Below are 20,490 nucleotides of genomic sequence, written 5' to 3' on the forward strand. Positions count from 1 at the left end.
GTTAGATGTATTATATATAATAAGGGTAATGCCTAATGCCGACTAAAATAAACACACAAAAATAACGCCTGAGACGGAAAAAAAAATCAGCGCCGCTTGACACAAAAATGGACAGACCCTACCGTTCTTGATTCTTCTTCAGCACAACTGAGAGCTAACCCCTAAATATATCAGCCAAAAAGAGAATAAAAAAGAGAATAAAAAAGTTTAGCTTCTTGAGAGATCAAAGGAAAAACCAAAAAATAAAGAATTGACCTAAGAACCTAGACCCAAAAAGCACTCCAGCTTCATTCCAAAGAGCAAAAGAACGAACAGTCATCTCCCTAAAAGAAAAAGGGCTTTCACATTCATTTCCAAAGGAAGCTAACGCTTACTCTCCATTTCAAGAAGAGAGGTCACATTCAGGTGTTCAAGTTTCCGTTGCCGCCATTCGAGCTCCGGTCTGGGTTCGAGATTTTCGTACGTTTAGCTCCAAGTTTCTGCTTCGCTCTTCTATACAAGTTGTTATAGCTGTACTGAAGCTTGGTTTAGAGGTTGTTTATTTATATATGAAAAGTTCTACTCAGTTAAAGGTCCAATTCTAAACTTTCTTCTGCATTTTAATTCCTTGATTTATTCCTGTTGATGTTCGAATGAGTATTTGTTTGAATTGGTTTTTGCTTTTGCTCTTGCGTGGAAGGTACCGCGTAGCTCTTGTTTAATTAAATTAATTTTTTTGGGGTTTTTATTTAAAAGAAAGACGAGCCTTTAGGTGGGTTAGAGTGCATATGTTTAATAGCCCCAGACTAAGCCGCTTTAAGAGTTAGTATTTCGTCCACTTTCTAATTTTCTTTTCATTGTTATTGACCTTGTAGGCCTACAGATCTTCTTGAAGTGACCATATAAGATTATGGTGTTGCTTTATTTTCTTCATGTTGTTAATAGTTGATTAATGTTTGTTTACTAAAGCAAGGTATGGAATTAGATTTAAAGTGAAATATAGCATTGCTGGGTGAACACAATTGGTTCGGGCTATGGGTTCAATGCATTGGAATCAATTAATTGATAATGCTTTTAGGAGACAATCTTGAACATCCGTAGTTTGTTTTAGTTGAGTAAAGCTCTTTGGAATAATTTGAGGCGTGTCATGCCAAATAAAATTCCAAAACTCATGGCCCTCGCTTAATTAATTTTAATCCTTTAGAAATCGATGTATGTCATTTAGTTGAATTTTCCATGACTCTCGCAAACTTGAAAAGGGTGTAGTTGCTTTGGGTGCGTAATTTAAATTACCTTCCTAAACTCGGGTGCGCATTTATGTGACCCAAATCCAAATCTCAACAATGTTATATAAAATGTGTTGCGGACTACGGGTGCATTTATGTGACATGATTCAAGACATATTTTAAATGACGTTGCAATCTTCCTAAAAATGAATAAAAGCGGCTATAAAGTTAAAATCAAACCATAGGCTAAAACATGTACTAAAATCAGATAATAGGCCAATTGTAACAGTTGAGCGACTGTGCTAGAACCACGGAATTCGTGAATGCCTAACACCTTCTCCCGGGTTAACAGAATTACTTACCCGGATTTTTGTGTTCGCGGACTGTAATACAGAGTCAATCTTTCCTCGATTCGGGATTTAAAACCGGTGACTTGGGACACCATAAATTATCCCAAGTGGCGACTCTGAATTTTTAATCAAATAATCCCGTTTCGATTGTCACTTTAAGTTGGAAAAAACTTCCCTATATACTCTCCTCCGGGGGTGTAGTGAAAAAGGAGGTGTGACAAATGGAAGTGTTACAAAGTGGAGAAGGAAACACAAAAAAGGCAATGGAACAGTAAAGTAAAGTAAACTAAAAGCTGCGAAGAAGAAATAAGGAAACTAGGGCAAAAAGATAAAAGTGTTTCAATTCATAATACAAAAAGGAAAGCCTAGTACAATATATAAGAGAAAGAGGATAATTATTTCTATATCTGGTGGGACTACATATATAAAAAATATAATTTGGGCCAATGTGTAATTACTGCTAACTATATATCTCACTTAAGGGGGACTAAAATGTATATCTCAAGACTTAACTTCTATTTTGACAACTAACTATCTTAACGACTAGGTTTTTCTATTTAAGCTCTACGTACAACTCCTGAAGCCTCTCATTTCTCTACTTCGTATCAGATCTCTGATCTAAGCCAACCCTGCACCACTACAAAGTAGCGAGAGTGGTCGAAGCAGCTTTTACCCGAGAAGGTGGGGATCGATTTCCACAGGGAGCTAGAAATGGGAATTGAGTTTCTATCTAAACTAGAGATGCGTAATTGTTCCTAATTGCACTTCTAATCATAATTGGTTTTGATATTACTTCTAAATTTATACTACGAAGATGCTAAATTAAGCTAAGAGTAAGATATTTGAAGGTTGTCTAAATAGTTAAAAGGCACTAGGGAAGTGACTTTCTCCTAGATGGATACTTGACGGGTTCTCGAGTCTAAGGCTAGGTTGTCATATTTGAAGATTACGATATAACCATTGCATGATACTTCTCACTCTATACCTCTCGGTAGTTTGAGTGATTTTGCTCTAATTGACTTTCTCAAGACCAATTGGGTATGATAATTTGTGCAAGCAATAGAGATTCAAGTCGGGTGTTACTATCTCTAGGTTTAACCCTTTAATTGGGGCTATCAATCTCTTGAATACGCCCCAATTTCTTGTTGGACTAATTTTCCTAGATTTGGGCTCTCTTTCTCAAGAAGAGCCCAAGTCAAATAGGCATAAATTAGTGTTTGCAACCACTAATCCAACATTAAAACCATAAATTAGTCCAAATATCAAACACTCATAGGCATTCAAGCCTTAAAACACAAGACCCATCAAATACCCATACTAGGGTTGAGCCACAACCCTAGCTAATGGGTCTAGCTACTCATGATAATAGAAGAAAACAAAGAAATAGATAAAGAAAAACCCATAATATTTAATTACAAGCTAAAATTTGAAGGTTCAATGATGAAACTATTGTAAAATTACTCAAAATAGTAAAAGGACACTATTCACGAGCGCAGCTCTGCTTAAAATTACAACTCATGACCAAAAAATGGGAAAAGAAACTATCTATACTAGTCCGAATTTTTTGGACAAAAATACCCCTACGAAGTAGTGCGGTCCGCACAAAATCGAGTGCGGCCGCACTGAGGCTCCTTGGCTTAAACTTCTGCTCTCTGAACTTGGCCACCGCAGGCCGCACAAAATGCTCCGCGGTCGCGGTGGCTTCTATTGCGGTCCGCACAAAAAGGACCGGGGATCGCATTGGCTATGATCCCTAAAATTAGAAACTCTCTGAACTCCAGCTTTGCGAACCACACAAAAACGAGTGCGGCCGCAATGAAGCCAATGCGGTCCGCATGAAATGCTTTGCAGCCGCATTGCTTGAATGTCTGAATTGAGCACCTCTCTGAACCTCCTCTTTGTGGACCGCACAGAATGAAGTGTAGCCGCATTGGTTCTATTACACTGTGCTTGGACTTGTTCTTAGTACTTGTGCATGTTTCACTTCTTTTTGAGTTGGTTTTGACGAATTGTCACCTTGTTGACCAAACCCTGCAATCAAGTACACCATGTAAGCCTTTGAGACTATTTTGTACATATTTCTAATCAAAACTCAAGTAAGAAAGAGTGTAAAATGCATCATAATCCCTAGTTATCAACTCCCCCAAACTTAAGCTTTTGCTTGTCTTCAAGCAAACAAAATAAGACTCACCCCTTAAGAGTAAACCCAAGAAAATTCAGCTGACCTAAAGTGACCTCATCTAGCATCAATTAGGACTAACAATTTCCCTCGATTCAAATAAATCATTAACAACACTCACTCTTTTAAGCACCATGGATTTAGTGCGACACAAGAGCATCAAGAGTTGACTCAACACATCAAAGAAACTCTTTCTATTACTTTGGTCATTGTGGAACCCAAACTCACACATCCTCAACTCTCCCTAAGCAAACTTCACCTTTAGGATTGTAGCACTCAGAACGAGGTAAATGGGAATACACTCATCTCCCTCAAAGAAAAGTCACAAGTCCGGCTCTAAGTACCATAAGCTTGCCCTTATGTGAGTCACCACTAATGTAAGCTTCGTTCAACTCAAGATCATATAGGGCTTTTGTGGAGACATAGTGAAGGCTTTTGGTTCAGGGTAGGAAATGTTTGGTCTAAGTAGGTTCCATTTTCCCTTTAGCACTTGTTTTGCTTCATTTTGGCACATATTCTCTTGACTTTTTAAGTCATTTAACTTCTTTCTAAGGGGTTAGAGAGACAAACTGTCACTCTTTCTTATTCATTTCAAATCTTTTTCTCCTTTTCTCTACTTTCCACACCTTTTATTTCTTTACTTTTATTGAATCCCTTCATTCTTTTCTACATTGAACATTCTTTTTGTCTTTTTGATTTTCTTCCTTTTTCATTGCCTTTCCTTTTCTTCATTTTGTACATTTTTCCACTTTGTTGCATTCCTCGTCTCTCTCCCAAACTTATGTTTTTGCCCTGTGCTAAGGAAAGATTGGGTGCCAAGAGAGGGTATTTTAGAACGGGTAAAGGCTTGTATCATGGTTTTTGAAAGAAAAAGGTCTATGACTCAAAAAGATTGACTAGGGATTTTATCATTGGTAGGTTATGGAAGTGTTCAAGATATCATTCGGATCAAGGAGAGCCTATAATCACGTCTCAAGTCAAATTACACTTAGGATTTCGCTTAGACAAACATTCAGGGCAAGTTCTAGACCAATGGCTCGGGACTTGGACTTGCAATTCAAATTCTCACCGTACAAGGTATGGGATTGCTAAAGACACAGAGTCGGGAGCCCACAACAACCTTAGCTAAGATTTGAGCAACACAATGGTCCCGAAAAACCACTTGATGATTATCGGCCAACACAAGAGTTTCAAGGTCACAATTTTCACCATCCTATATATAACGATTTGTTTTTGAGCATTTGATCAAAGGCAAATGTGTTAGGTCCAAGTGAAGCTTTGCTTGAGACACCCTTACCAACTAACTACTAAAAAGCAAAAAGAAAAACAGACTCAAACCCTTAAGAAGGTTGTCATGCCATCCATCATCGGGAAGAGCCACCCGGTTCACACAAATTCCACCTTTGAAAAGAACCGTGGCATTAAGAAAACCAAAGGCTTATTGCAAAAACTCAAAACAAGAAGTTACGAACATAAAATAAGAAGCTAAGAAAGGGAAAATGCGGAAAGTGAAATGAATATGTACAAGAGGGGATTTAGTCAAATATACAATAGGGAGAATGAATATATACATAAGAACGTAACTTTATATACAGACCCAAAGTAAAAAGTATGAAAAATGCAATGAAATGATAAAATTATATACATACTGATGATAAAAAGAAAGCAAGCATAAAATACTGTCATATATACAGTCATCCAAATATCCAAATAGGGCTACCCCCTCAAATGAAAGATGGCATTGTCCTCAATGCCAACTAACCAAAATAAGCACAAAATAAGGAAAGAGAAAAAAGAAACTCCCTATGGGCCCTCCGTCTGCATAAGATCCTGAGTCTGGGTCCCTGGGTCCTCTGTCTGCTCGGGAACCTGTGACTGGCTCCCTGTGATCTGTGGCTCCACTAGGACCTGGGCCTGGACCTGGAGTGAGTCCTGGGGCTGGCTGGAGGAACCTCCCTGCGGGTCCTCCAACTGTATGACTGCATCGTCAGAACGGGGAATCACCATCTTCCTCTTGGGTGGCCTCTCTGACTCCTGCTCTGGCTGGGGCTGGGCTGCTGGCGCCGGGTCATGTAATAACAAATCTAAAGGCAGGTGATCCGCCTTCAACCTCTCTACCTCTATCCTTAGCTCCTTCACCGACTCTTTTGAAGCCCGAGTCTTTCTCATTTTCTTCGCCTCCCTAGCAAGCTCTTTCAATGTCTTTCCATGAGAGTCAACAACATTTATGAGCTTTTTATGGTTGTCCAGAATTTCCTTTAGAGTGCCCTCAACGGACTGTGGGACCTATGGCGGAGGGGGTGCTGATTGAGCTGCCACCGTAGTAGATAGTACAGACAACTTAGAAGTAGCTGTCTGCATCCAGTTATTGATGCTAGCGAGGGTCTAGCTCAGGCTGCGGGCAGTCAAGGGGTAGGCAGTGGATGATGGAATCTCTGGAGCTGAAGAAGTAGAAGGTCCTGGGGTCATGTCTGTTGTGCTGGACAGAGGCTAAGTAGGAGCCACTACCACTACTGGCTCTTCATACTGGCCAGTTGAAGTAGTGGCTTTGCCCTTAAAGTGCTTGCTTTTAGGGTTGTCATCACCCTATAGGCTGTACCAGGAGAATGGTGCCTTCGCCTTCACTTTCATATCAAATTTCCACTTCTCCACATCTAAGTCCTCGAGGTACATGGTCAGGAAGTTGGGGAAGGGATAAGATCTATCACCTTCGTTCACCACCCGATAATTACCCGGGACATCACATTCCCGATGTTAATCGGGTACCCCGCCATGATTGATGCTACCAATATAGCCCGGTGGATAGGAAGTGAGTTGTCGTGGGTGGTGAGGTCTAACCTGTTACACAAATGTTTCCCACCCTTTTGCTTCAAAGTTCAATGTCCGCATCAGAATCTTCACTCCCACAGCCAACCAATTCGGTGTGGTACTTGGGATTGCCAGGTACTCTACCAGCCAAGGACGAGTAGCCTTACCCAATGCCATCTTCTCCAAATACAATGACTCATCCTCCTTCAGGAAGCCCAAGTAATCATTTATTGTCTTGCCATCAAATTTCACCTTCAAATTCCGCACTTTGGTCACTGTGGTGCCCTTTTTGATGTGGGCAACATTCGTGTAAAATTCCTTCACCAAGTGCTCATTGGCATCCTCCACATAGCCTATGAAATAATCCCATCCAGCTCTCTCTCTGAACTGGCTCAACACATTGGGGTTGTGAGGCAAAAGGTCCCGGGTGATAAATTTACACTCAGGTATCAATTTCCTCTCGGGCCACCACTCTCTGAACTTGTGATAGGTAACCTCACTAAGAAACCGGTCCTGCCGTGCTTTCGGACTTCTGGTCCTCTCTACCCCTCCTACTTGGGGCTCACCCCCTTCTACTTCTTCCTCTTCTTCTTCTACGGGCCCCTCCCCGAATAGTGAAGCTGTAGGAGAGGTGGAATATTCATTGCCACTACCTGCAGTTGAGCCCTCAGATGACTCAGAAGATATGCGCACTGATGCTTGGGCAGTGGGAGAGACTGGAGGTGTATCCCTCAACCTATTCCTCTCCGGCCAGTCAGGAACATACTTTGGCATGGAGCCTGACGATGCCTCCCGGGAAGGCTCATACTCACTCCCTAATTGGTCAATAGCTTTGTCTGCAGCTTTTATGAGCCTTCTGATGTTTTTGATATTTTGCCGGGCTTGCGGGGTTAATCTTATTATTCCATGTCCCCTACCCCGGGAGGACTTTCCTCTTCCTGATTGTTTACCACCTTTGCCTCGTCATTTCACCATTGTCTGCAACGAATATTTAATTAAGCCTTGTTAGTATCAATAGGATCAATGAAAGTCAGAATTGCAGGAAAATTGTTACAGAGAGTCAAAAGTTGCAGAATACGGACCGCACAAAATAAGGTGCGGCCGCAAAGTGGCTACCGCGGACCGCACAAAATCCATTGTTGTCCGCACAGAGGTGGGGTTCAGACTACCCACTCTCTAAATCTGCACCGCGGACCGCACAAAATACATTGGCGGTCCGCATTGAGGCACCGCGGACTGCACAAAATCCATTGCGGCCGCGGTCCTCAAGTGTCAGCTTTCAGAACTTAATCCACCGCGGTCCGCACAAAATAGTATTGCGGACCGCACAAAATCCACCGCGGTCCACGGTGAGTGCCCAACAACAACACCAACCTATGGTTCAAGTTTTGTCCATTTTTAGTCCAAATCTTCACCTATTAATGATCCCCTAGGTGTTGCCTCAGTTTTGTAACTAATTATTCCTAATTAAAACAGGATTAACTAATCTATGCTACTAAATTAAAAGAAAAACGGGAAGAAAAGATGAAAAACTACGAGAAAATGAAAATCAAAAGAAAATAGCAAAATTAAATAACTAAAAAGGAATTAAAATTGCCAGAAATGAGATGTACTGATGATTAATCGAGACTAAACAGTTGAATTCGTGCAATTTAGAGAGTGAACAATAATTTTTAGGTTTCTGAGAGTAAAAAGATCGAAAAGTTTAAATGGAGGGCCTCAGGTCCTGTTTATAGAAAAAGGTCCTGGCCCCCAGCTCACCTACCTACCGCGGCCACACAAAATGGCACCGCGGTCCGCGGTGCTCAGAAACATGAAGCACTGGGAGATTGGCCACTGCGGACCGCAAGAATTCCAGTGCGGCCGTAGTGGTCCACCGCGGACCACACAAAATGCAATGCGGTCGCGGTGGAGAACTTCAGAGACTCGCCACTTTTACAAATCACTCTGCGGTCCGCATTGATTTCTTTCCCCCGCACAAAGGCCTTTGCGGCCACACAAAATGTAGTGCGGTCCGCATTGCAAACTTCAGAGAGTGATCATATTTCAACTTGGTCCTGCACTGCATCAACACAATCCTACAACATCTCACAACCAGTCAGTCCAAAAACAAATCCTACACTACAAAGAGAATCAAAGAAAAACAAAAAGAAAGACACATGGGTTGCCTCCCAAGAAGCGCCTGATTTAACGTCGCGACACGACGCATGTTACCATCAAATCAATTTAGATGAAGAAGTGCCACCACGTGACTGTCATCAATCTTGCCCAGGTAGTGCTTGACCCTGTGCCCATTCACTCTGAAAACCTCACCATTTTTGTTCTTCAAGTAAAGTGCACCAAACGGAGTCACAAACACCACTTCAAAAGGTCCACTCCATTTTGACTTAAGCTTTCCTGGTAACAAACGTAACCGAGAGTTGAACAAGAGAACCAATTCACCCAATTTGAACTCCTTGCCACAAGCATATTTATCATGAAGGTACTTCATCTTGTCCTTGTACAAGGACGAACTGGAGTAGGCATGAAATCGGAATTCATCAAATTCATTAAGCTGTTCCACACGAAGATTTGCTGCCACATCCCATTCAAGATTCAGCTTCCTCAAAGCCCACATGGCCTTGTGCTCTAACTCAACTGGAATATGGCAAACTTTCCCAAACACCAACCGATACAGAGACATACCAATCAGAGTCTTGTAAGCAGTCCTATAAGCCCATAGATCATCATCCAACTTCTTTGACCAATCGGTTCTATTTGCATTGACCGTCTTTGACAATATACTCTTGATTTCCCTGTTTGAGACTTCAACTTGGCCACTCGCTTGAGGATGATAAGGAGTAGAAACTTTGTGGTTGACACCATACTTTGAAAGCAAAGTATCAAAAGCTCTATTACAAAAATGAGACCCCCCATCACTTATGATTGCACGAAGAGTGCCAAACCTTGTAAAAATGCTTTTCTTGAGAAATGCAACAACACTCCGGGCCTCATTGTTGGGTAAAGCCACGACTTCAACCCACTTTGAAACATAGTAACCACCACAAGAATGTACGTGTTCCCACATGAGCTAACAAACAGGCCCATGAAATCAATGCCCCATACATCAAAAATGTCAACTTCAAGGATGGTATTGAGAGGCATCTCATCTTTCTTCGAAATTTCACCCGCTCTTTGACATTCTTCACACCTATTCACAAGTTTACTTGCATCTTTGTACAAAGTTGGCCAATAAAACCCACAACTAAGAACTTTGGAAGTCGTCCTCGCCCCGCCATGATGGCCACTATAGGGAGAGGAATGACAAGCCTCTAAGATACTCAGTTGCTCTTCCTCCGGGACATTGTCGGATCACACCATCCGTGCAAATCTTGAACAAGTACGGCTCATCCCAATAGAGATCCAAACTATCCCGTTTGAGCTTCTTCCTTTGGTTAGAAGGGAGCTCACACGGGATTATACCAGTCACAAGGAAATTAGCAACGTCCGCAAACCATGGCATACCATTTACCGACACCGAAAGGAGTTGTTCGTTGGAAAATGAATCATTGATCTCTAGGCTATCATGAGGCCTCCCCTCCTCCTTCAAGCGGGACAAGTGGTCTGCCACTTGGTTTTCACTACCCTTCCGGTCCACAATCTCCAAATCAAACTCTTGAAGTAACAAGACCCATCGCATCAGTCTAGCTTTGGAATCCTTCTTCGTCATCAATTACCGGAGTGCCGCATGATCGGTATGGACTATGACCTTGGCACCCATAAGATATGGACAAAATTTCTCTATTGCGAACACAATAGCCAAAAGTTCTTTCTCAGTCACCATGTAGTTCACTTGAACATCATTCATTGTCTTTCTCGCATAGTACACCAGATGAAACATTTTGTTCACTCTTTGACCCAAAACCGCCCCAACCGCAATATCGCTTGCATCACACGTGAGCTCAAAGGGCAAGCTCCAATTAGATGCGGTAATAATAGGAGTGATAGTCAACTTGTGCTTGAGAAGTTCAAAAACTTGCATACATCTCTCATCAAACACGGACTTGGCATCTTTTTCCAATAACTTGCATAAGGGATTCACTACCTTCGAAAAGTCTTTGATAAATCTCCGGTAGAACCTCGTATGTCCAAGAAAATTTCAAACTCCCTTGACAGAGGTAGGGAGAGGGAGCCTTAAAATAACATCACTTTTTGTTTTGTTTACCTCTATACCATGCTTTGAAATTTTATGCCCAAGAACTATCCCATCTTCTACCATGAAGTGGCATTTTTCCCAATTAAGAGCAAGATTGGTTTATTCACAACGTGCCAACACTCTATCACGATTTTTCAAACATTCCTCAAATAAATCACCTACAACACTAAAGTCGTCTATGAACATCTCCAAGATATCTTCCACCATATCGGTGAAAATGGCCATCATACACCGCTGAAATATAGCCGGTGTATTACACAACCCAAAAGGTATTCGAGAAAAGGCAAAGGTGCCATATGGACAAATGAATGTGGTCTTCTCCTGATCTTCCGGGGCAATCAAGATTTGGTTGTAAACAGAATACCCATCCAAGAAACAGCAGAAGGCACGCCCAACAAGTCGATTTAACATCTGATCAAGAAAAGACAATGGAAAGTGATCCTTGCGGGTCACTTTATTCAACTTGCGGTAGTTCATGCATACCCTCCAACCGGTGACGGTCCTGGTAGGAATAAATCCATTGAAAATGTTGGTTTATGTTTAGTTAACAATGGCATGCTGAAAATGTTGGTTTATGTTTAGTCAACAATGACATACCAATTGGAAGAGTTGGTGGAAAGAGTTGGTGTGGATGCTAGGAGAAGCTTCCTCCTTTGATGTCACCCATGACATCAAGAGGAGGTAGTTTGATGTCACCAATGACATCAAGAGGAGGTCTTTACCTCTATAAATAGATGCACTCCTTCACTTGTAGATATCATCCCAAAATAATACAATACATTGTAGTGAGTAGAGAGTTAAGAGAGAAATTCTCTTAAGTGTAATTGGGAAATCTCCCTTCCTTTGTTAATATTAAAAGGGCAATTGTTCTCTGGTGGACGTAGGATTATTTTGATCCGAACCACGTTAAATCTTGTGTTCTTTTTTTTACGTTTCCGCTAACAATTGGTATCAGAGCGACAAGATTCTTTAACGATCCAAGGAGAAAGAACAAGCAAATATGAGTTCCATGAAGTTTGAAATTGATAGATTCAATGGACGCAACAACTTCAATATCTGGAAGATCCAGATGATGGCGTTACTGCGGAGGGAAGGTTCAATCCATGCTATTGACGGAAAGTATCCTACGGATATATCAGCTCCCGACAAGGAGAAGATTGAAGGGGATGCATTGAGTGCAATCCAACTATCCCTTGCACCTAACGTGCTTTGTGAAGTGAGTACGGGTACCGAAGAGACGGCCAAACAGTTGTGGGAAAAGCTAGAAGGGCTATACCAAGACCGATCAGTGACAACAAGAATGTTGTTACAACGACGTCTTCACACATTTAAGATGGGGTCAGGTACTTCGTTACAAGATCATTTAGATGCGTTTAATAAACTTGTCATGGACTTACAGATTGCAGGAATTAAAAGGGAAGAGGAGACGCTTGCATGTGCTTTGCTATTTTCATTGACTTCAGGATATCGTGATATTGAGAATTCAATGATGTATAGCAAGGAGCCTATCAAGCTTGAGCAAGTGCGGCAGACACTTAACTCTAGTGATGTGCGGAGGCACATTGAAGGAGATAGAGATGACCAGGCAAGTGGCCTCTTTGTAAGAGGCCGGACTAGCCAACAGGGAAAGACCAAATCAAAGCACAGATCAAAGTCTCGTGTGAACAAGAAGAATACAGAGTGTTGGGGTTGTGGCAAGAAGGGGCACTTTGAACGAGATTGCCCAATGTCAAAGTCCAAGGAAAAGGCGAGTGCATCTACAGTTGAACAGGTACATAATTTTGATAATGATTATGTACTAACAACATCGTGTAATAATAATAGTAGTTATGAAAACAAATGGGTGTTAGACTCTGCTTGTACTCTGCATATGACGTTCCGAAAAGACTGGTTTAGCAGCTACGAGAAAAGTGGAGGAACCGTAGTAATGGGCAATAATGCAACTTGTGCAATAGTTGGCATTGGCTCAGTTCGGGTTCGCTGCCATGATGGAATCGTGAGGACTATTACACAAGTCCGTCATGTTCCTGATCTGAAGAAGAATTTGATCTCCTTGGGTACTCTGGATGAACAAGGCTACAGGTACATGAGCGAAGCAGGAACTATGAAGGTGACTAAAGGTTCTTTAGTCATGCTGAAAGGCAAGCTGGAGAACGGCCTTTACACATTGGCCGGAAGCACCATTGTTGGCTCTGCAAATGCATCTACAGTGCAGTTATCTAATGATGACAAGGCAAGACTATGGCACATGAGACTGGGTCATATGAGCGCACGTGGACTGGAGATGTTGAGCAATCGTAAACTTTTGGAAGGTGAGAAGATCAAGCACGCTTGACTTCTGTGAGCACTGCGTTCTAGGGAAGCAGAAGAAGGTCAGCTTCAGCACTGGCAAACACAAGACAAGAGGAGTGCTAGACTACATCCATTCAGATTTATGGGGTCCTTCTAAACTTCCATCGAAGGGCGGAAAGAGGTATCTTCTCATTTTTATTGATGATTTCTCACGAAAGGTTTGGGTGTATTTTTTGAAGGCAAAAAGTGATGCTTTTGAAGCATTTAAAGAGTGGAAGATTTTGGTTGAAAATCAAATGGAGCGGAAAATCAAGTATCTTCGCACAGACAATGGCTTGGAGTTTTGCAATGAAGAGTTTAATGAATTCTGCAAGGTTCATGGGATCTCAAGACATAGGACTGTCAGGCATACCCCACAGCAGAATGGAGTTGCCGAGAGAATGAACAGAACTCTTCTTGAAAAGGCTCGTTGTATGCTCCTACAAGCCAAAATGTCCAAAGTATTTTGGGCTGAAGCAGTTCACACTGCTGCTCATATTGTCAATCGATCTCCAGCATCGGCAATTGACTTTAAGACTCCGAATGAGGTATGGTCAGGTGAACCCTCTAACTATTCATACTTACGAGTATTTGGGTGTCCAGCTTATTATCACGTTAATGAAGGAAAGCTTGAACCAAGGGCTAAGAAGGCCATATTCGTAGGGTATGTGGATGGAGTAAAAGGGTACAAACTTTGGTGTTTGTCTTTACTCAAATTTATAGTTAGTAGAGATGTCACCTTCGATGAATCCTCTATACTTGATCCCCGTAAAGTTTCCGTGGAGTTTTCAGGAAACAAGAACAACGAGCAGGTGGAGCTTCCGGTGGAGCTTGCCAAGGAAAAGGATCAAGAGACTCAGGTTAAAGATGAGTCAGAAGATGTAGGCGTTGAAGAACTTGCTGTCAATGAACCATACACAATTGCGAAGGGGAGGGAGAAGAGGCAGACACGAGAACCGGAACGCCTTATAAATCAAGCAAACTTGATTGCATATGCGTTCGTAGCTGCACAAGAAGAGATTAAAGATCTGGAGCCCTCCTCGTATATTGAAGCAACTTCTTGCAAGGATGCCGCACAATGGCGGTTAGCCATGACTGAAGAGATGGAGTCTCTTCACAAGAATCAGACATGGGTCTTAGTGAAAAGACAAAAGGGGAAGAGGACAGTTGGATGCAAGTGGGTCTACCGAAAGAAAGAGGGAATTCCTGAAGTGGAAGATGCTAGGTTCAAGGCGAGATTGGTTGCAAAAGGTTTCAGCCAAAAGGAGGGAATTGACTACAATGAGATTTTCTCTCCGGTCGTGAAGCATAGCTCAATTCGCGTGCTACTAGCATTGGTTGCACAATTTGACTTGGAGCTTCAACAGCTTGATGTCAAAACTGCTTTCTTACACGGTGATCTAGAAGAGACAATCTATATGGATCAACCTGAAGGTTTCCTAGCTGAGGGAAAAGAAGATCACGTATGCCAACTAAAGAAGTCTTTGTATGGTTTGAAGCAATCCCCTAGACAGTGGTACAAGAGGTTTGATGCATTCATGACTACACATGAATTCTCAAGGAGTGCATTTGATAGTTGTGTGTATCACAAGAAGATGTCTGGTAACTCAATGATTTATTTACTGTTGTATGTTGATGATATGCTTATTGCTGCTAACAACATTACAGAGATAAATGCTTTGAAGAAACTATTGAGTAAGGAATTTGACATGAAGGATTTAGGAGCTGCAAAGAAAATCCTTGGTATGGAGATTTCAAGAGAAGACGATGTTGTACATCTTTCTCAGAAGAGGTATATTGAAAGGGTTCTCGAGAGATTCAATATGCAAACGTGCAAGCCTGTAAGTACACCATTAGCTCCTCATTTTAAACTTTCAGAGTCACAAATGCCTCAGTCCGAGGATGAGGTGGAGCATATGTCAAAGATTCCTTATGCCAGTGCAGTTGGTAGTATTATGTATGCTATGGTATGCACACGTCCAGATATTGCTCAATCTGTAAGTGTGGTAAGTAGATACATGTCCAACCCAGGAAAGAGGCATTGGGAAGCTGTCAAGTGGATATTGAGATATCTCAAAGGAGCTTCTGGTGTTGGTCTTACCTTTCGAAAAAGTGGTACAGGTATTTCAATTCTCGGTTATGTGGATTCTGACTATGCAGGAGATCTTGACAGAAGAAGGTCCACAACTGGATACATCTTTACCCTCGTTGGCAGTGCCGTCAGTTGGAAGTCGACTTTGCAGTCGATTGTCGCTTTGTCTACGACAGAAGCAGAATACATGGCAGCAGCGGAGGCGGTAAAGGAAGCTATCTGGTTGAAAAGTTTAGTAGCGGAATTGAGTTTGGTTCAGCTGGAATCAACTCTTAGATGTGATAGTCAGAGTGCTATTCATCTAATGAAAAATCAGAGATTTCATGAGCGCACTAAACACATTGATGTCAGATTTCATTTTATTCGAGATGTTATTGATGAGGGAACTATCAAGGTCGTGAAGGTTATCACAGACGATAATGCTGCAGACATGTTGACCAAGATAGTCCCGCTCGCTAAGTTTGCACACTGCAAGGACTTGGCGGGGGTGTGCATCAACTGATGCAACTCCGAAGAGAACAGTTGCTAGGTGGAGGTGGTATGTTCAACAATGGTTTGATTCTTCTTGTTTCTTACAACGGGGTTGCCCAGTAAGCTTAGAAGTTTTGGCCAGAGTTGTTCACACGCTCGAAACGCAAACCAAGGTGGAGATTGAAAATGTTGGTTTATGTTTAGTTAACAATGGCATGCTGAAAATGTTGGTTTATGTTTAGTCAACAATGGCATGCCAATTGGAAGAGTTGGTGGAAAGAGTTGGTGTGGATGCTAGGAGGAAGCTTCCTCCTTTGATGTCACCCATGACATCAAGAGGAGGTAGTTTGATGTCACCAATGACATCAAGAGGAGGTCTTTACCTCTATAAATAGATGCACTCCTTCACTTGTAGAAATCATCCCAAAATAATACAATACATTGTAGTGAGTAGAGAGTTAAGAGAGAAATTCTCTTAAGTGTAATTGGGAAATCTCCCCTTCCTTTGTTAATATTAAAAGGGCAATTGTTCTCTGGTGGACGTAGGATTATTTTGATCCGAACCACGTTAAATCTTGTGTTCTTTCTTTTACGTTTCCGCTAACACCCATTGTGCAAATTTGCAACCACGGTCATGTCACCCTTCTTCGGCACACATTGCACCGACGAAGTCCAAGAGCTATCAGAGATGGGGTACACAACCCCGGCATCCAACTACTTGATCACCTCTTTTTCATAACTTCTTGCATTGCCTCGTTCAACCTCCTTTGATGTTCCAATGAGGGTTTTGCATCATCTTCCAGAATAATCTTGTGCATACAGAATGCGGGGCTTATCCCCCGAATATCAGCTAAAGTCCATCCAATTGCCTTTTTCCGCTTTTGAAGCACCGCCAATGTGGCATCAACCTGCATGTTAGTAAGACAAGAGGAAAGAATAACTGACAAAGTAGAACTAGGGCCTAAGAACTCATACCTGAGGTGTGGAGGAAACGGCTTCAACTCCAACACTAGAGGTTTCTCAATTGAAGGTTTTGTTGGTGGAGTCTTCATATTCTCAAGGTCCAAAGATAGTTTCCTAGGCTCATAAGAGTATGAGCCCATTCCATGTAAAGCATTCACACACTCCACTCGGCCTTCATCATCATTTACATCAAGATTCAACAATACGGCCTCGAGAGGGTCCTCCACATTGATCATTGCGCTAGCATCATCAACTATTACTACTGTGACAAGGTCTACAAAAGAGCACACCTCAGAACTGTTGGGTTGTTTCATTGACTTGCACACATGAAAGACCACTTTCTCATCACATACCCGAAAGGTGAGTTCCCCTGCTTCCACTTCAACTAAGGCCTTCCCAGTAGCAAAGAAAGGTCTTCCCAATATGATTGGAACTTCATAATCTACCTCACAATCCAAGATCACAAAATCAGCTGGCAAGATAAATTTGTCCATCCGGACAAAAACATCATCAATAATACCCAATGGTCTCTTCATAGTTCTATTCGCCATTTGCAATCTCATGGAAGTCGGCCTCGATTTCCCAATACCCAAAGTCTTGAAAACTGAGTAGGGCATCAAATTGATACTTGCCCCCAAATCACATAGAGCCTTAGCAAAGTCCGGACTCCCAATGGTGCAAGGAATGGTGAAAGCACCAGGATCTTCAAGCTTCAGGGCCATTGAATGCACTATTGCACTAACTTGGTGGGTCATCTTGATAGTTTCACAATCCATGGATCTTTTCTCTCTTACCAACTCCTTCATGAATTTAGCATAGCCCGACATTTGTTCAAGAGCCTCCACCAAATGCACATTAATGTATAAGCTCTTCATCATGTCAATGAACTTTTTAAACTGATTCTTATTTTTCTGCTTTGTGAGCCTTTGAGGATAAGGTGGAGGTGGCCTTGGCAAAGGAGCCTTGGCTTTAGGCACAACCAGCTCCGGCATGTCTATTATGTGTTCCCTAGACGGGTTCACATCATTCTGAGTGTCCACCTCGACATCTTGAATATCAATCCTCACTTCTTCATTCACATTGTCATCAATTACATTTTCAACCACCAAAGAAATTTCATCTTCTCGCAACTCAACTTCATCACTCAAAATTTGCTTTTGTTTGGAGGCATTCACATTACCGCCTCTCCCACTTCTTGTAGTTACCGCCATAACATGATTGTTCCCACCCTTCGGATTAACTATCGTATCACTTGGTAGTGCCCCCTTAGGGAGAGTATTCAAGGATTGTGAGATTTGGCCTAATTGAACCTCCAAGTTTCTAATTGAAGTATTGTGGGAAGACAACTGAGCATCAGAGTTCGCATTCTTTTTCATCATCTGTTCAAACATCATTTCAATTCTCCCCATTTTGTTGTTGGAGGAACTAGGACCTTGGGATGGAAATGGGGGTGAATTGTTCAATTGTTGGTACATTGGGGGCCTTTGAAAGCCTTGCCCCCGATTTCCTTGATTGCCATTGTTCCAACCTCCCTAATTGTTGTTACCACCCCATTTGTTGTTGTTGCCATTCCAATTACCCTGATTGTTCTGATTATTGTTCTGATTGCCCCAATTGGAACTTCGGTTGTTGTTCCCCCCATTATTGTTCCCTTGTTGTTGTTGATTGCCCCAATTGCCTTGGGGTCTTCGTTGTTGTTGGTTGGAAGAATTGCCCCTTTGGCCTTGATAATTGTTCACGTATTGTACCTCTTCATTCTGCCCATCATAACCATCATCTTGGAATCCACCACAATCATTGTCAAATTGATCCGAACTCCCTTGGTTCTGTTGATCTCTTTGTCTTCTTTTGTTCACTAGCATGTTGACATCCTCCATAACATTCACTTGGCGCGGATTTTGAACTTGTTGCAACTGTGCCTTTGCTAGCTGATTCATTGTAGTTGTCAGCTCCGCTATAGCATGCCCATGGTCATGTAGCTTTTTATGTAAGTGAGTAACTGTGGGGTCACCCTGTGGCACATTGACTCTACTTTGCCAAGCGGAGGACGTGTCAGCCATCTCGTCAAGAATGTCACAAGCCTCATCATATGACAGCTTCATGAAGTTACCCCCAGCAAGTTGGTTCACTATGCACTGGTTTGTTGTGTTAATGCCCCGGTAGAAAGTCTGTTGGATCATCGCCTCAGTCATATCATTGTTGGGGCATTCCTTTACCATTGTTCTATAGCGCTCCCAAATCTCATGTAATGGTTCGGTAGGCTCCTGCTTGAAGGCTAAGATCTCATCTCTCAATGCTGCCATGTGCCCCGGTGAAAAAACTTTGCAATGAACTTATCCGCCAACTCATCCCAAGTAATGATGGAATGGTTGGGAAGTCGCTCAAGCCAATCCAATGCCTTCCCTCTAAGTGAGAAAGGGAAGAGTCTCAACCGAAGTGCATCCTTGGACACATTAGTTTGCTTGATCCCCCAACAGGTATCCACGAAACCCTTGAGATGTTTGTAAGCATTCTGATTGGCAGCGCCCGTGAAATACCCACGCTGCTCCAGCAATATCAGCATCACATTGGTAATTTGAAAATTGCCCGCCCGGATCTGGGGTGGGACAATTTCACTTGCATAGCCTTGGTTGTGAAGCACTCGAGGAGCCACTCTTGGAGGTGGTGGGGGAGGGTCTGAAATATTATCATTGGCCTGGAGGCCTCTCCTTTGTCCTTGAGGCACAATATGGACCTCATCATCAACATTGTCATCTATCTCCTCCCCCGGTGGAAGATCTCCAAGAGGCGCATTGTTTAAGTTTGCTGCCATTTTGTACATGAAGTTGTGACACACACAAATTAGTAACACAGAAAGAAAGAAGAAAAATACCCAAACCATTTAGATAGATAGCCAAAACCATTAGCTCCCCGACAACGGCGCCAAAAAGTGGTCGAAGCCAACCCTGCACCACTACAAAGTAGTGAGAGTGGTCGAAACAGCTTTTACCAGAGAAGGTCGGGATCGATTTCCACAGGGAGCTAGAAATGGGAATTGAGTTTCTATCTAAATTAGAGATGCATAATTGTTCCTAATTGCACTTCTAATCATAATTGGTTTTGATATTACTTCTAAATTTATACTACGAAGATGCTAAATTAAGCTAAGTTAAGCTAAGAGTAAGATATTTGAAGGTTGTCTAAATAGTTAAAAGGCACTAGGGAAGTGACTTTCTCCTAGGTGGACACTTGACGGGTTCTCGAGTCTAAGGCTAGGTTGTCATATTTGGGGATTACGATATAACCATTGCACGATACTTCTCACTCTATACCTCTCGGTAGTTTGAGTGATTTTGCCCTAATTGACTTTCTCAAGACTAATTGGGTATGATAATTTGTGCAAGCAATAGAGGTTCAAGTCGGGTATTACTATCTCTAGGTTTAACCCTTTAATTGGGTCTATCAATCTCTTGAATACGCCCCAATTTCTTGTTGGATTAATTTTCCTAGACTTAGGCTCTCTTTCTCAAAAAGAGCCCAAGTCAAATAGGCATAAATTAGTGTTTGCAACCACTAATCCAACATTAAAACCATAAATTAGTCTAAATATCAAACACCCATAGACATTCAAGCCTTAAAATACAAGACCCATCAAATACCCACACTAGGGTTGAGCCATAACCCTAGATAATGGGTCTAGCTACTCATGATAATAGAAGAAGACAAAGAAATAGATGAAGAAAAACCCATATATTTAATTACAAGCTAAAATTTGAAGATTCAATGATGAAATATTGTAAAATTACTCAAACTAGTAAAGGGACACTGTTCACAAGCGCAGCTCTGCATAAAATTACAACTCATGACCTAAAAATGAGAAAAGAAACTATTTATACTGGTCCGAATTTTTTGTACAA

General features: G+C 41.9%; 1 protein-coding gene across 1 annotated transcript in view; it reads left to right on the top strand.

The window, feature by feature from the left end:
• The first annotated feature begins 255 nt into the window (after positions 1-255).
• Positions 256-20,490, top strand: part of LOC104243718 (serine/threonine-protein kinase BSK1-like) — a 36,301-nt gene continuing 16,066 nt past the window's right edge. The window contains 1 exon segment of the mRNA XM_070170873.1: positions 256-459. The gene's annotated coding sequence lies outside the window, so the exon portion shown is untranslated.

This window comes from Nicotiana sylvestris, chromosome 3, assembly GCF_000393655.2.
Source record: "Nicotiana sylvestris chromosome 3, ASM39365v2, whole genome shotgun sequence".
NCBI classification, from domain to species: Eukaryota; Viridiplantae; Streptophyta; class Magnoliopsida; order Solanales; family Solanaceae; genus Nicotiana; species Nicotiana sylvestris.